Genomic DNA, 12,370 nt, shown 5'->3' on the forward strand with positions numbered 1-12,370 from the left:
GGAAAGAAACTGTATCAGGAAGGCGAAGAGAAGGGTTTCAACACAGAACGTATTCAGACTGCCTAAAAAAAAAAAAAGACATCAAACTAAATTAGCAATCGAAAAAGGAAAAGTAAGCTTAACCCTCACTGTTTTATAACAAATAAAAAGTCACAGAAGATGCATGGAAACAATTTTTCTTTTTGAAAACTGGCATTTTTCAAAGTGAAACTTTTGGCCAAAATTCATCATCAGGAACTTTCATGTTTAGAAAAACTGCATGGGACTGCTTTCCCTTTCATCTTTCTTTTTCAGTATTCCTATTCTCCTGCTTGTTTATTTTGGCTTTTTCTCCATTTAAGAATGGAGGGAAAAAAAGTGAATTATATGTAAGCTGGAAAATCTGGCTTCTGCTCACCTACCCAACACAAGAAGCTGTGGAGTGGCTAGAGGCTATGGCCACTTGGAGTTCATTTCAGAGGAAATAAGCCACATAAAAGCCATGTGCACAGGTTCTCTGAGAATATTTATTTCCATTCCTTTTTGTTTCAGCCCTGGGAGACATCATTCAGGCAGAAAAGATAGGGTGTCTTTTCAGTGATGGAGTAGACCTTGCTGAGATAGATTTGCATGAAAGACCTAGCAGATTAGATGATCACTGGGAATTGATCCAGATATTCGGGAAGTCTGCAAACAAATGCTGGAAATCTTTCAAACACATCCAGACTTTTTAGTCACTTTCCCTCCTGGTCTGACTGGTGAGAGCTGAAGAATGACCTCCTTTGCAGTATTTCTGCATTTCTTCTTTCATGTCTGGCATACAGACAGAAACTAAGTAGTGCATGAAAATTAAAAGTAAAAATTAACAAAGTTTTCTCAACTTCAAGGTCTGGATTTAGTATGAACCACAGTTGGGTCATGCCCTGGGCAATTTGCATCCAAGATTTAGCCTTGAATTCATTTGGCCTCAGGGCAAAGGTCTGGGCTGGTTCTGAGCACTGCATTTGCATTTAGTCTAATGACACTCTCCCAGCCTCACTGGCCTCATTAATTCTGAATGTGACATTGTGTCATCTATGAGCTGACATAAAACAGGGAAACACTTTTACATGCGCAGTAAAGATGGAGAAAAGAGGGTTTGGGTTTCATGTACTAAAAGGAAAGCAAGGGTCACTTAATCTCCTCTCAGGTCTCTCCTAAGGCCGCTTGAGCAGTGTGTGGTGATGAGGAGGAGGTATGGGTCCTGGCAGAGGTGTGCTGCTGGCTTCAGGGGCTCAGGGGAGGAGGCATGTAAGGAAGAGCTCTCACTTGAATTCTTGCTTGAAACTTCCTTTACACAATTTCTTCCTGGTGAAGAAAGGGGCACTGAAGGCTAACCAAGCAGTGGAATGTTCAGTTTTCTATCACTGGTATTTACTCTTTCCCATATTCTCTTTTAAATACAATTACAGGAAGAAAAGATTGTTGATCTGGGTTTTACCCATCATAATGAACAAGGAAAACAAAAGCAAAAAGTTAGAAACTGGCTTGTGCATTTAAAATACACTCACAGGCTTTTCGTGCCTTGCTTAACTGGGTTTCAACAGAGTCAGCATCTGTTTGAAGTATTCATATAGACTGTAGCATTCTCACATTAAGACATTTATCCTCCTAATACCTCTGTGAGGTGTGGACATGCTGTCATCCCTATTTTACCTAGGACATAAAGAGAAAGCCTGCAGAAAGGTCTTGGGAGGCATCCTGATGTGTACCAGTAGCTGCAGAGCAAGTGAGTGCTGTACAATGTCGGCACCAGTGGGCAACACCATCACAACTTGCTGTATAAACTCAGCAGGTGAGTACAGCTGCCAGCAGGAAGATGAGCACAGTCCTCCTCCGCCTGTAGGGCTACACAAGTGAGATGCCATCCATCAACCCAGGACAGAGTCATGACATATTGATATAATATCTCACCAGTGTCTATTCCCTCCCTAAATGGGACTACTCTTTGCATGGACATACCTCTGTTGGAGTGCCTTGTGTTGCACAGCTTGTGGAGCACATCAAATGATGGGAGGCTCTCTGCTCCTTGAGTGCAGGTGTATTTAAACTTCTGTAGCAACATCTTCCTTTCCAGAGAGGAGTTGCGTTTCTAAACACTGGGGAAAGCATAGAGTCTAACACAGCTCATACATCATCTCCGGTCCTGGAGGCAAGTTGAAGGCATTCATATGAGGGCATTGGCTTCCCAGGTTTGTAATGATTCTTGACAGCAGTGCAGTGAAATATTTTCCAGAGTGGGAGTACAGATGTGGGATGATGTGGATCTTATTTCTAACATAGCCCCAGTCGTGTAAATAGAGGATTGAAATACACAAGGTGATGAAGAGCAGATTACTTAAATAGGAGGCTTGCAAGAGGTTTGCCTTTAAGGCAAGCAAGTCTAATAAACATGATAGACATAACAGAACAAGCTGGCTACGTGTCAGCCACAGGCAATGTGACCCTTAGCTCTCCCCATGTAAAGTATATTGTGGTCTTTCTGGATGAAGCACCTCTTCAGAGGAGTGTAAAACACCTCAGACCCCAGTGAAGGTATGGGAGCTGTTCCAGCTTATAGAAGTTGAGTATCTGGCCATTATCCCACTCACAAGTAAAAAGTCCTTCCGTGAATGACCAGTCCTGAAGACGCACACTGCCCTAGAATGAGCTAGGACAAATGTTTGATGTCCAAATTAAAGCAGGGATACTAACAAGACCTGAACCTTAAAAACAATCATTGGAGAAAACTGAGGAGGTTGGTGGTGAAGGGATGCATTCACCAAAGGAGGAATTACGTGGTCCAGTCATTCAGCCTTGATAAGCAGTAAGTGGCGACTTCAAGAAGAAGATTTGGACTGAAAGTATGGCTGAAGAGGAACTAGAAAGTGACTGACTCTTTGGTATCTGCACTAGGAAACTTAGGAAGGAATGAGAAAATCAAATTGGACTGTGCTGAAGTTCTTTAATGGAAAAGTAAAAAAAGACAAAAAAAATGGATTATCAACACAGAACCATTTGTTTTCTCTCAAGTTATTTTACTGATTCAATTAACTTTCAGACAAGGAAGATTTCTTTAAAAGGAAAAATCAGGGCATTTTAATTTTAAAATAACAAACTGAAATGCTGAAGTACTTCTGAAGCTTGCTTCATTTATTTCGTCTGAAACTGTTGACTGGATTCAGCCAAGCGTGTGCCCAATCTCAATACCCTTGTTCCTTGGTAGTGCTTATAAAAAAGAAAGAGAACTGTCAAACTGCAGCACTGAGGGACAGATGTGGAGTGGTTGTTGTCAACATGTAGTCACCCCAGAGAAGAAGAAACCATAGGCAGTGGCTGGGAGTCACACAGCAGAGACCTAGCTGTTACACATCATGTCCCATTCCACTTGGCAGCATCTATATAAGAACAGGTTTGTAACTACTTGTTGTATGCTATAACTCTCTTTCCAGCTTCTTCTCCTTTCTCTGCAGGGCAGTCTACAGTCCAAAATGGAAGGAGGATGTCAGGGAGATGAAGGGCTTTCAGAGCAATTGCGGTGATCCTGTAATGGAGGAAGGATAAAAGAAGGGTAGAAAAAGATGTGAAATGGTATTTAGCACACAAGCAGGGCAGACCAGAGCTGGAAATAGAATATAGTCTGATTGAGCATCTCTTTGAACTGGGTGTCCTAAGAATATATCTGAACCTGGTTCTGCTGGTGTGAACTTTATCACAATGATTAGGCTAACCTAAGAAACAATAGCTGAGTGCTGCTTAGCCAAAATACTGCAATAACTCAGCAGTTCTCTGTCCACAAAGGGTCCCGCTAGTAGATGGTGATTTCTTGTTATACACATATGAACTATCTCAGAGCCTGATTAGTCTATCTGCCAGAAGTTCAATGCATATGGGTTTATAAAACAATGGCCTCCTACAACATCTGTTTACTACTACAGTAAGTGAGACTTTTCCAAAAAATATACTTACATGGGTAACACAATTCTTCAAACGCCATATCAGCTAGAATCTAACTGAGAAATGCAATCTCCCTCAGGCAATTCTGGTACTTTTCACACTGTTTCATCCAGAACTGTGAGGAAAAGCAATGATGGAGAATGAGAGGTCAATTGAAGAGCTCTTTTCAGCACTGGGGAGCTATTTGCTGTTGGCTGACATGATGCTCTCTGCCTTTTGCACTGGTGGTGATTTGCAGCTCCTGAACACCACTCATACTGAATTCAGCCCCAGGTGTCCCTCCCCTCCTGGTGTGCACTGTAATATCCCCTCACAGCCTCATGCAATGTCTCTTGAGAAATAAAGATGTGTGGAGCACTGAATGACTGGCATGGATGAGACACGACTGCCAGTTCTAAGCAAGCCATTTCGCTTTTCTCAAAGGGAAGATGCTGCCAAAAATCATTCTGTTTCCTCAAAAGGCTTCGATCCTTACACAACTCCATTTTCCAATGGGGAAAAACACTAATTTCCAGCAGATCCCTAGCACAGCTCTGCCTGGGCGTTTGAAATCTCTCCTATGCTCCCACTGGAAGGACTAATATACATCTCATGTGTCCCTTCCAAGCACTGAATACTCTCAAATTGACATGCCAAACTCTATAGCAGAATTAATAAAACTCTGTGTGTTTTATAGCTAGAGCACTTGGGGTTCAATTTTATTGGCCTGTTAAGTTGCTGGTTTGTACACACACTTTTTACATGCATGTAAAATGGATTATGTGTATATAATTATATATATGTCTAAGTATACATTTATGTATGCATCTATACATATATGATTCATACAAGCCTTTTACTTAGGAAAAATATTTGGTGTTATTACGACTTCCTGTTTCTTTACAACTGAGTGGTCAGCAAGTGTTGAAGCACTCAGTGACCTTGCTTAAATTTACATGCATACCTGCAAATTTCAGAGCAATAAACTCAGACCTGCTTCTTGGTTTGGTTTTCTTAACATTCATAGCATGCCAGCTGGCTGAATCAAGAACAAACTGAACTGAAGCTACAGGGTGACTTGAAAATCAAAGAAAAACGCAGGTAAGTTCAGCTCCTGAGCTATCTGGAACTTGCTCAGATCCTTGTTCTCTCACTTCTTTCTCATCATCTCCCACCTGCTAACTGCTACTGCTATGGTGCTAACCACAGCACCTGCTAACTGCTACCCCTCCTCAGTGTTTTGTAGACCTGTCTCAGCCTCACTGCTGTGTGGGCTGTGGCTATGCAAGGGAGGAGATGGAAGGGGAGTTTTGGGTGGCTCCACATCCTAGCTCAGGTGCTTGAGGGAGATTGCCTGTTGCAAGAAACTGGGGCACCTGGGCCTGTGCTGAAATGTGCACAGGACCTCAGACCTAACCAGGCACAATCACCAGCACCTTGCTGGTGTCCCAGCAAACTGTGCAATGGAAGAGGAGATTCATAGTCCCCAGGTCCATTGCACTGGGAGGCTTCTCCACTTTCACTGGTCCTTGGTTCTCTCACCAGAGTTCAAGCTGCAGGAATTCTTCACATTTTGGGGTGGGTGTTTTCACATATCTAAAATGCTGCTCTCCTTGGGCTACTGTGTCCTTTGTTCCGCAGTGCTCAGTTCAGGCTCCCTGAAGGGATGCTTCCATTTGTGAAAACAAACAGAAGAGCCAGTCTCCATTGTATTTTTTTTTTTTCCAGGACCCAATTTTGTGCCTTTCATTTGCCTTCTGGTCGCATCTGTGCCCTTTTCAGCATGGCAGCACTTGTGTCCAGGTGACATTACAAATATATAAATATACAAATATACAAATATGTATATTTGTATATAAAATATATGAATAAATTTTCACAGAAGAACAACCAAGCATACTGTTTTAATGTTGTTTCTTTTTTCATTGCTTGGAGAAGAAAATAATAGAAAGGAAGAAGCTGTAAATATTCCCTGGCTTTCAGCAAGCAGGAAATGGACTGATGGGTTATGCTGCATGTGTCAGTTCCTGACTAATTTCAAACTCAAGAGTCACTTCATAACATAAGCAGTTGGGTAGTTCTTTAAGGGAAAAAGAGGTGTTGTTCCAGCCAACTGGAAATAAGTAAAGGAGATTTTAAGAGCTTAATAACTGTGTGGTGACTCAGCAAAGAAAGGAGATACCGGAACTGTCACTCCTGCATTATCTAAGATTGGCAAGCATCAAGTCCCAGTGCTGCAATGGAGAGTGACAGCACCTGTCCTCCTCACCAAGTCCGGGCACATTTCTATGTCTGGGAAACAGCAAGCCTTCCATCTTTGGTGGTTTGCTTAGTTACTTGTCGTGGTGTATTAATGTGGGATTTGTCTCAGCCTTCTCTGCATTTTATTCTGCAGGTCCCAAAGGTTGCTCCTCTGTGGAAGGACATTTGCCAAAGTCTGAACAACTGTGACCGCAGGATGAAAGCTACCAATAATCTAATTTAACTCCTCTGAAGGCAAATATTCAAAGAGTAAGGATCCACAGGTCCTAAGTAACTAGTAAAACAAAGTGATGAAAAGTCCAAGGGGAGAATACTTGGCCAAGTTCTAATATTGCTCATACAGTATAAATCCCAAATAAATCCATGGACTTTGTTCTCCATGTCATTAAATCCACATACCTGAAAATAGTTAGGCTATTTTTTCTATTCTTTTTAGCTTTTTTTCTAGCTGTACAAAATTACTTGCAATCATTTGGACCTAATTCTGCTCTTACAGACCCTGATGTGTATGATGAGCGGAAGCATGCAGTTGTGCTAGAGACACTCTCTCTGTATTAACAAATTAAGATCAATTTCATTCGGAGCAGTTTTACAGATATATCTGATTCAAGAGACAGGTAAGACAAAAGCATAGATTTTTCTCAGTTTGGAATAAAATTGCTTTAAGAAAACATTTCTTCATGTTTGCTTGTGAAGAAATTTTGTGCCAGACATGGGAATAAAAAAAAACCCAGACAACACCTACCAGGGACTAGCATGTCCATCTTGCACAGTATTTGCTTCGCTAGTGGTCTGGGTCCTGACTTTACAGACTAAGAAGGACCTAGAGGTCATGAACGTACTATGCACATCTAACATGACCCACAGAAAACCAGAAACCATCCTTATTATTTTTTGCCTGTAGATGCTCTTCCTTATTTTTAACATGGTCAGGACTTGGAATGTGAGATTTTGCCTTTTTCCTTTGATTAACATCTCTCCACTCTTTCAGCAAACCGACCACTGAGACTCCAAATAACTGTACTGGCAGGAGAACATCACACCTTTCCCCTACTTCCCTGACTCTCCTATCTTTTTTTCTGATGCTGTCGATGCTATGCTTTGCACCCTGCACAGCCACTAAAATAGAAAAATTAAAAAAAGAAACTAGCTGTAGAGTTTAATACAAAACAGGCATCATGACCAAAAATACCACATTTATAGATGCATATCTTGAGCCTAATTCAAATCAATCTCAGAACAACCCCCAAAGGGGAATGTACATAAAAGAATCTTCCACTCTTGCAGGCTGGCTGATGCACATATCACTTTTCACAGTCATCATGAACTGATGTTTCAGGGCATCATTTTTGGGGACCCTCATACCTTCACCTTCTAACAACTAAGGCTCCCTACTGCTAGGGCTAGATCCCAGCAGCACTGCAGAGACTCTTCCTCAGTGCTTCGGTGTGGCTGGGTGGAAAAACTGACCTTCTGTTCCTCTTAAGTTCCTCTCTCCAAACCATGGTCCTGAGAGGCTGCTAGAAGTGGTCAAAAAAATAAATCTCTTTTTCCTGAGAGCTGCTGGTATTTTGCCATTTATTTCCATTACTAATTGGCTCAGAGGAAGTCAGAATATCATAACTTCTTGCAGGAAGACTATTTCCATTAAAAATATTTGGTTTGGGAATACGTTTAATTTCAAGAAGATGTAAGCATCTACTTTTGATATTGCTCTGCTGTGCTATATTATCAGATCATATTTGAAATAGTGAAGTCAAAGCAAGCTATTTTACCTTCTCAGAAAGAGAGGTTTCAATAGTATGAAAATTAAACAATCGAGCACTAGTGAGAAAGAATGAAAAAGTCACCTCAGAGTATTTGGACTTTCCCACTGAAGTTTAACCAGCATGGCCATGTTCCCACTGAATGTTTGGATTCCAAGAAAATCTGTATGACAGAACAAAAAAATATCCAGATCTGTTTGCTAGAGAGCAGGCAAGAGTAATCCTCCCTCTCCTCTTTTTGCTACCTGCTCTCACATGGGATGGTGGGATTGCTGTCTGGGATGAGCTTGTGCAGACTCTCAGGATAAGCACATGCAGGTGCTGTGTGGAAGAGGTGGAGGAGTGGGATAAGCCCCAGGAGTGACATCTTCATGTGAAGCGAGTACTTCACATGAAGGTTGGGAAGCCCTCCAAGGGGGAGGAGATGCTTGAGGGCCACAAAGGAAGAAATAATGCTAGCAGGACTTGGTGGTGTTTATCTCCTGATCAATATCTGAGAATGATTCCCCAGCAAAGTTGACTAAGCTGAAGAGTGGCAAATAAAATCATGAACAGTAGCTAGGTGATAGCTTGTCAGGAAATGTAGAGGTGATGGAGAATTTTCTGCCAAAGTATTCATGCAATTAAAAGTAGTTTTAATGAAATTGAAGTTTTTCAGAGGAAGTTTGCAAAAATTTGTGTGGTTTCTGCTGGGAGTAAAAAACAGAAAGATTTCATATTAAATTGACATGCCCAGTGTCTGGCTTCCAGACTCTTCTTCATGCTCTCAATATCTTTAATGAGCTAGGTGCTGTGGAGACACTATAAACCTCATGAAACACCCTTGGCTGACATGTTTTAAGTCATAGATAGACTGCAACAGCAAAGCGGCCCAGGCAATGTAGTCTGTCCTGGGAAACCCAGGATGGGGTGGATGGTTGGAACTATGACTCCTATGAGTCACTATGACACGCAGGCAGATCCAGCTCTCCGTTATTTGAGCAAAACAAATGATTTTGTCATTTCCTGAAGGAATCCATTCCAAACTATCCGCTTCACTAGAAAACATGATATCCAGACCTTTTCTGTCCTGCTCTGAAATAAAAACGAATGCCAGAGTATTGGGAATTTCTCCCTCTTTCTCCTGGGTGAAGATCCAGTTTTCCAGCAGCTCTGCGTGCGGGGCAGAGGAGTGTCTGTGTATAGTATGTGAGACACACACTTCCAGCCCGGCTTCGTATGCCTCTCTCTGGCAGTCCTTGCCATTGTGGCAATGATACCTTTGGGAATTTCAAAGAGAGGCAGGGATGGAGTGGAAATATTGTGCCATTTGCCTCAATGTTCTGTGAGGATTTTCTGAATGGTGTCCATATTGCTCATTGCAATCAACTACCCTTTATTCATTGATGTTAAGGAAAAACAGACATTTGAGATATTCATGTCGCAAGCTTCGTGTGCCTTTCATGCCTTTTCTTCCAAGGCAGCTATGTTGCTGACGGCCAGATAGCACTCTGAGATATACTGCAGTAAATCACAAGCATTTCACCAGTCCCACAGTGCAGAGAAAGCAGAATAAGGCCCTCCCACCCAAGACAGTATTACTGGGGACATAGCTGGGGACTTCCATTTGTTTGCAATTATGTGCTGGCACTGGAAAAACCCTGAAATCACCATGGTATATGGGCAACAGATAAAGCTTTTGTTTTTGCAGACAAAAGGCAGAGCAGGCCAAACCATCACAGATTGTGTGAGCCCTGGGAAGTCTGATGAAAGGCAATAAAGAATGTCCAAAGTCAGCAACAAATAATATGGCATCAGGAAAGAGAAATCTTAAAGTAGTTAAAAGTGAGGAAGGAGAGAGGGGAAGGGGAGGGAGAGGAGGGGAGGAGCGAGGATGGCTGGGTGCCCAAACCAGTGATACACGGGGTGAGTGCTGCTAAGATTCACATGGGAGCAAACCACGTGGGAACTGTGCAGAGCGAGCTGCATAGCTCAGACCTACTCATCTCCTGCCCACAGAGCATCCCTCTCCAGACTTTATCTCTTGCAACTGAATGACTGGGAAGCCTTGTTTCTCCTTGTCACTTCTCCATTATCTTTTTACATTACTCCACCCCTCCAAGGAACTGAAATACTTTCTGTTAGCCACATCTTGCATATGGTGGAAGAGTTGAATGTGAAATTAGACGATCTGCATTTCTTTACTTGCTTGACAAGCCATCCAGCGTCTGGTGTGATGCTTCTCCAACACCCAACGAAGAGATAGAGACTTGCATACCTTTCATCTTGTATGTTCCATTAAGAATCCAGCAGAACACATCTTTGGCCATGAAATCTATCAGGTAGGGACCGTCTTTATCATTGTGTGTTTGTGCAGCTCCTGCACAGTGGGGCCTTGTCCCAATTATAATAATGATAGAGAGAAATTCAGACTGAGAAAAAGGATAGGAGAGTAGGGGAGTGCAGGCTTGTACAACAGATACATTCTGGAAATGCCCCTGGAATCTCTCTCTTTTCTTGGCAAGACTAGATGTCTGGAGATTCCCAGAGGGGAACCAAATCCCTCAGTAACTGGCCTGGGGTAGGTTGCTTAGCAGGCAATAATGCAGGTAGGAGAAACACTGGAACAACTAGGCTGAGGAAAGCACTGAAACCAACTGAAAGTTACTATGAGGACCTTAGATTTGAATGTAAACACTTAGCACGATGGTAGTTATCTAACCTCTTACGTGGCTCTAGATCTGGCATACAGGGTTTGATTCCTGTTTGCATTCATAGTATTTATATTTGGAAAAAAAGATGTATTTCCTCTCTTTTTGCTCCTTCTTTTCCAAATATTTTGTGCAGAACAATTTTACCAGTGCTCTGCCCTGTGGGAAGGTTCTAATTTATAAAATATGGGCCAGGCTATGCAGTGGGGCTTGGCATTTGCCCATGTAAGTGGTCTTCCCGTTGCATAGGAATTATATAGTGTAGTCTGAAGTGTTTTAAAGGTCTCTCTGGTACTCAGAGGCAAACAGATAGCGTGTGCTAGATATTAAACTTACATTGGTTTAATATATTGCTGTGGTATTATGCATGGAAGGACTTGGTGATTTGGGTTTCGTTACACCCTCTGAACCACATCCAGAGAGTCCTTTCTTCAGATTTGCTGTTTTTACAGGCAGCGTACAAACATGTTTCACCACAGCCAAAATCTTCTTCCAGGCACTGCAATAAATCATGTGGCGCACTAGGCAGCTGGAAGTGATTGCAGATCTCTGGAGTGGAAAGATCGCACATGTTTTGGAGGATTCGGTCAGCTACAGCAGCATTTTAAACCTCCGTCCTTCTGTTCTTAGGTTGTGTTCTTCCACCTCTGAACAGGCTGTGCTAGACTTCACCCTCTGTTCAAGCCATGGTGGCCTGGCTTGGGTTTGCTGAAAGTGTAAAGCACCCTCTGGATTCTACCAGTTCACTGGGCTGGTGGGACAGGCTTTAGCTCTCTGCTGGCAGGCAGAAGGAAGCAATAGCAGGTCACCGCTTTTTTCTCAACAGCGTCTACACTGAAGAACTGAGGCTGTAGAGAGAGGTGCTGGAAGGCATGTGAGCTGAGGACACGCTGATGGGCCAAAGGGTGGTGCTGTGGCTGGCAGGAGAAGACAGATCCGGCTTTACAGATGGGAATGAGCCCAAGAGCATAAACCAAACCGCTCAGCCGCAACAGTCAGGCAGCTCCTTTCCAAAAGGACCCTCTATCCTGCTCTGATACAGTGGCTGCAAAGAACAGAAAGGAGATGTCCTACCACCTATTTCAAAGACTGAAAATGGATGACTAGCTCTTGCCGGAGAGCAGCACAAGGATGAGGAAACAGGAAGCAGGAAGGTGCTGATGACTGACAGAGACTGTCAGATGGTTTTAGATCAACAAGACTTGCCATTTGAGCTGTTACAACTGGGATTTAGAGGAAAGAAGAGGTCCCAAAAGAGCCAACAGAATAAATGAAGGACAAATAAGGGCTGGGGCAAAAAGGAACAAAGGAAGAAACTCAGAGAGTTCCTACAAGAAAACCACCAGTGCGAGCACTCCTACCAGAGGGGACCTGTGTGAGCAGACCACCCTTCCAGAATCAGGAGTTACATGGAACAGGAACAGGGCTGCAGCCTTCTCTGTTTTCCATGCCTCTTCCCCCCCAGGTGGAAGGCAACCTTCATGACCAGAAATAGAGGTCTTTTACCCTAAATCTGTCTCCTGTGCAACAGCAGGAGCCATCCTCAGCCTCAATCTGAGCAGAGCTGGGATGGCTGATGATATACTGGTGTTACTAATCACAGACAGGCTGAGGAATGCTCCCTTGAAACCAGCGCTTTCTGCATATGGATCTGAGACCATAGGGATCATTAGCTCATCTAGTCTGACCCTATGGTAATAGAGGCAAGACAATTTCACC

This window comes from Pezoporus occidentalis, unplaced genomic scaffold (assembly GCF_034315485.1).
Source record: "Pezoporus occidentalis ecotype Australia unplaced genomic scaffold, CSIRO_AGI_Poc_V1 ctg98, whole genome shotgun sequence".
Taxonomy (NCBI): domain Eukaryota; kingdom Metazoa; phylum Chordata; class Aves; order Psittaciformes; family Psittacidae; genus Pezoporus; species Pezoporus occidentalis.